This window comes from Portunus trituberculatus, chromosome 20 (genome assembly GCF_017591435.1).
Source record: "Portunus trituberculatus isolate SZX2019 chromosome 20, ASM1759143v1, whole genome shotgun sequence".
Lineage (NCBI taxonomy): Eukaryota > Metazoa > Arthropoda > Malacostraca > Decapoda > Portunidae > Portunus > Portunus trituberculatus.
Window position 1 is genome coordinate 4,592,501 of NC_059274.1, and position 5,000 is coordinate 4,597,500.

Sequence of the window (5,000 nt, forward strand, 5' to 3'; positions counted from 1 at the left end):
TGTTATTTTCTTTTTGCTTTGTTTGCTCTTACATCACTTCCTCTTTCCTCCCATCCTTTCTTCCCTCCCCTCTCCTCTCCTCCATTTAACTGGTTCCCTTTCAACTTTCTCTCCATCTCTCCCTCCCTCCTTCATCAGAACCTTACTCACTCTTCCTCTCATTTTCACTCGCTTTTTTTCTTTCCCATTTCCCTCCTTTAGTTCACGAAGAAGGAGGAGGAGGTGAAGGAGGAAGAGGAAGAAGAAAAGGATAAGGATTAGGATTAGGAGGAGACGGAAGAAGAGAAGGAGAAAAAAAAGTGTGAAAAGGAGGAGGAGGAGGAGGAGAAAAGGAAAGGAGGAACAAGAGCGATGATAAAAGAAGGAAAAAAAAAGGAAATACAACAAATGAGAGGAAAATTAATAGAAGAGGATGAGAGAGAAAATTCGGAGGAGCAGGAGAAGGAGAAGGAGAAGGAGGAGGAGGAGGAGGAGGAGGAGGAGGAGGAGGAGGCAGAAGCATGAGGCGACATACCTGTAATTAAGGGTCAGGTTAGCATTATTATCCTTCGGAATGGCGCAGGAAATACACCGAAAGAAGAGGAAGACGATGGAGAAGGAGGTGCCCGAGGGAACGAGAGAGAGAGAGAGAGAGAGAGAGAGAGAGAGAGAGAGAGAGAGAGAGAGAGAGAGAGAGTGCCGCGGCTCCAGTGCAGTCAGTTTGGGTTCCGGCGTTGAAGGGAGAGCTCGCCACGGTCACGCTCGCCTACTCGATACCGACGCAAGGGGAAGGAATCTCACGCGGCGCTGACCGAGTACAGAAGCGCCGGTGATGTGCAAAGGTGTAGACCAGACAGCCGCGCGTGTGTGCTGTGTGCTGCCTGACTGACTGGCTGGCCGATGAGATTGTGCTGCAGTAATCAAGTTAGAGACCTGTGCTGCAAAACGCCTCCCTCTGGTATGATTTGAAAAAGAAAGCAATATAAAGCAGTAAAAAGAAAGGATAAAAAAGAAAGACGAGAAAGAATGATCAAAACCAATAATTCGAAAAGAGAAATAAACAGACGAAACATCATATGATATAACTAAACCATAAAAAAGAGAAAGAAAGGGAGAGAGAGAGAGAGATAGGGAGAGAGAGAGAGAGAAAGAGGACGAGAGGACGAGAGGGAGAGAGAGAGAGAGAGAGAAGACGAGAGGGAGAGAAAAGAAAAATTACAACCCTCACCCTAACCAAAAAAAAAAAAAAAAAAGGAAAACGCACACGCACACACTCACACACACACATACACACAAGTGCAGAATTTTATGTCTCGCTGTGACTGAAACAAAACGTCAAAAAAGGGGCGAAAAAAACCACATCCACTCGAGTGAGAGGATCGCACGTCCCTTGGCACCGGCGTGGCATGGCAGCGGCAGGGAGAGTGAGGTGGTGAGGCGTGTCAGGGAGAGAAGGGAGTGCGTCAGGCTCCGGCAAGGGGGAAGAATGCCATTGTAAGACGGAACACACTCGCTCAAAGGTAAGTGTGTGAGTGACAGTGAAAGAGTGACTGTGTGACTGTGACATAAGATACGAAGAAGAGTTTTAAAAGAAATGCTAAAAGAAAAAATAGGGATATGAAAGAGATTTAAAAGAGAGAAAGGAAAAAAAAAAATATATATATAATGAGTCAGTGAACAATTCCTAGTGATACCCAAAAGGGAAATACGAAAATGAAATGTAATAAAGAAGGAAAAAAAGGAAAATCTCATGATAACGATTGTCATGCGGATAAAATCAATAATACCAAAGATCAAAGAAAAAAAAAAAAAACAGTACGAAATATTACAGGAAATTACAGCTACTCTTGAAATATGGTGATAAAAATGTTTACAACAATTCACCTTATCGAATGGAGAGAGAGAGAGAGAGAGAGAGAGAGAGAGAGAGAGAGAGAGAGAGAGAGAGAGAGAGAGAGAGAGAGAGAGAGAGAGAGAGAGAGAGAGAGAGAGAGAGAGAGAGAGAGAGAGAGAGAGAGAGAGAACGAACTTGGAAACACAATTATACCATCTCGTATACCTGTATTTATCCAGTTTACTTCCCCTCCCCCACCTCTCTCTCTCTCTCTCTCTCTCTTTAGCACACACAAAAGAAAGGAAAAAAAAGGTAGGAAGGACTTTTGACTCAGAGTGAAAGAATAATGTAAGTCTGAATACTGGAAAGGAGAAAAAAGACCCAGAGTTTACCCCGGTTCACGCACTTTACCAGAGTTTACCTTATCGCCGTCAGCACACATGGGAGAAGGGAGGGGGAGCTTTTAACTCTAATCGGATAAAGGAATACTGATGATCCGGGTACTACGAGAGAGAGAGAGAGAGAGAGAGAGAGAGAGAGAGAGAGAGAGAGAGAGAGAGAGAGAGAGAGAGAGAGAGAGAGAGAGAGAGAGAGAGAGAGAGAGAGAGAGAGAGAGAGAGAGAGAGAGAGAGAGAGAGAGAGAGAGAGAGAGAGAGAGAGAGAGAGAGAGAGAGAAAGTAAAAAATCAGTTCTGTGAGTTTACCGGTTCTGGAAGAGCATAAGGAAGGATTTTTCGACTCCACCAGGTTAAATGACGTGTCTGAACATTGGATGAGAGGAAAAAGAAGGCCGGTTCAATAAAGAAGGAAGGATATTCTACCCAGATCAGAAGGAATAACGTTTGAACACTGGACGAGAGGAATAAAAGAACTCCATCAGGTTCCGCCAGTTTACTTGATCTTCTCGTAATGCACAAGGAGAGACGGATTTTCTACTCAGATCAGGAGAAAAAACGCTTGCCTGAACACTGGACGAGAGAGAGAGAGAGAGAGAGAGAGAGAGAGAGAGAGAGAGAGAGAGAGAGAGAGAGAGAGAGAGAGAGAGAGAGAGAGAGAGAGAGAGAGAGAGAGAGAGAGAGAGAGAGAGAGAGAGAGAGAGAGAGAGAGAGAGAGAGAGAGAGAGAGAGAGAGAGAGAGAGACGGTTCAAACAGTTTACTCGAGTTTACCTGATCTTGTAAGGAATTTTATCACAAATCAGTAATGAATAACGTTTCTCTAAATACTACAGCGAAAGAGGACGCCAAAAAAAATACCGGTTCAATCAGTTTACTGAGTTTACCTGACGGATTTCGACGCGTATCCGAGGGAATGGCGTTCGTCTGAATACGGTAAGGTGAAAGAGGTGAAAGTTTACCCTAGTTGAGGCAGTTTTCCCAGAGTTTGCCCGATCCTCTCGTAACACATAAGGCAGGAGAGACTTTGACTCATGGATCGGATGAAGGAATATGTTCGTCTGATTGCTGGCGGTGAAGGAAGGGGAAGAGGTGATTTAGGCGATGGTGAAGAGGAGGGAAGAAGTAATTTATCAGCTGGGGAATGAGAAGGAAAGACGTGATTTTTCTGATGCTGTGGGGGGAGAGATAAAAATGATCTGCGAAGCGGGTAAGCGATGGACTTGTTTGCTAATGGTGGTGGAAGAGGGAGAAAAAATACGACTCTTGCTGATAATGAGAGAGGGGAGGAGAAAGAAGCTTGATGATAGTAAACAAGGGGGAGAAAAGGGAAAAAATACTGTCAACTTGAAAAAAAAGACACCGGCAGTATAAAAAGAGGGTGAAAAAAGAGAATATATGGGAAATAGCGAACGATGGAGGTAGAAAAAATAAAAAGGAATAAAGCTAAGAACAGAGGTACAAAATAAGAAGGAAGGAGAAAAAGAAGTTACGTGCGATTAAAGGAGGGACGAAGAAAGACGTATAAGGAATAGTAAATGAAGGAGGTAGTTAGCGATAAAAGAAAAAAAAATAGTGAGGGAAAAGAAGCTTATGACGCAAAGTAGATGCTAAAAAATAAAGCCCGGAATGATGAGACGGAGAGGGAAAAGATGATAACCAGGAGGAGGAGGAGGAGGAGGAGGAGGAGGAGGAGGAGGAGGAGGAGGAGGAGGAGGAGGAGGAGGAGGAGGAGGAGGAGGAGAAGATAAAGAAAAACAAGAAAAGAAGAAAAAAAGAAAAAAAAAAAGGAAACAAGAAAGAAAAAAAGCAAGCAAGCAAGCAAAAGAATAATAAGAAGAATAAGAATAATAATAATAATAATAATAAGAAAGAATAAAAGAATAAAATATTAGACAGTACCAGAGGCAGAGAACAAAACAAAACAAAACAAGAAAAACAGAAAAAAACCCAAGGAAGGAAGGAATGATAAAAAAGAGGAAGTTGGAGGAAGGAGAAAGCAGGAAGGAGAAAGAAGAGACAGAAACTACAGCTACTCATACTGAAGAAGGAGAGAATTCTGGAGGTACTGCTGACGGGGAAAAAGAGACAAATTAATAGAACGGTGAGGGAAATGAACGGGAAAAAAGGATCTATTTCTCCTGATTACTGAGGGGAGGAAGACAATATGTGATAGTGAACGAGGGAAACACTCTCTAATAGGGATGAAGGTGAAACAAAGAGGGAAGGAAGGGCCTATATTGGTTACCTGCTGGGGAAGAGAGAGAGAGAGAGAGAGAGAGAGAGAGAGAGAGAGAGAGAGAGAGAGAGAGAGAGAGAGAGAGAGAGATACAAGAAAAATCAGTGAATATTTGGGAAAGAGGAAGGGAACGTATAAGACTTTCATTGATAAACGAAAAGAAAACGGAATTTGATAGAGTAAAAATAAAAAGCTAAATATTTCACACGAAAGAAAAGAAGAAAAGAAATATGATAAAAATGAAAGAAAAACTAACGAGAAAAAATAAACACGATAAAAGGAAGGAAACTCTTACAATGAAGGTAAAAACTTGACAAACGAAATAAAAATCCACTAATATTATTATTTAAAGGATGGAATGAAATAAATATATCTTTAATAATCAGAGAGAGAGAGAGAGAGAGAGAGAGAGAGAGAGAGAGAGAGAGAGAGAGAGAGAGAGAGAGAGAGAGAGAGAGAGAGAGAGAGAGAGAGAGAGAGAGAGAGAGAGAGAGAGAGAGAGAGAGAGAGAGATGGACTTACTTCAGTATAGGAAATATAGGAAAATTCAATAGGA

General features: G+C 42.2%; 2 protein-coding genes across 4 annotated transcripts in view; one reads left to right on the plus strand and one right to left on the minus strand.

Moving 5' to 3' along the window:
• Positions 1–5,000, minus strand: part of LOC123506548 (adenine phosphoribosyltransferase 1-like) — a 45,664-nt gene that overhangs the window by 19,380 nt on the left and 21,284 nt on the right. The window lies entirely within an intron of this gene.
• LOC123506546 (hemicentin-2-like) overlaps positions 704–5,000 on the plus strand; it is an 85,234-nt gene continuing 80,937 nt past the window's right edge. For all 3 annotated transcript variants that reach the window (XM_045258727.1, XM_045258731.1, XM_045258729.1), the window contains exon 1: positions 704–1,499. The gene's annotated coding sequence lies outside the window, so the exon portion shown is untranslated. The remainder of the gene's footprint in view (positions 1,500–5,000) is intronic.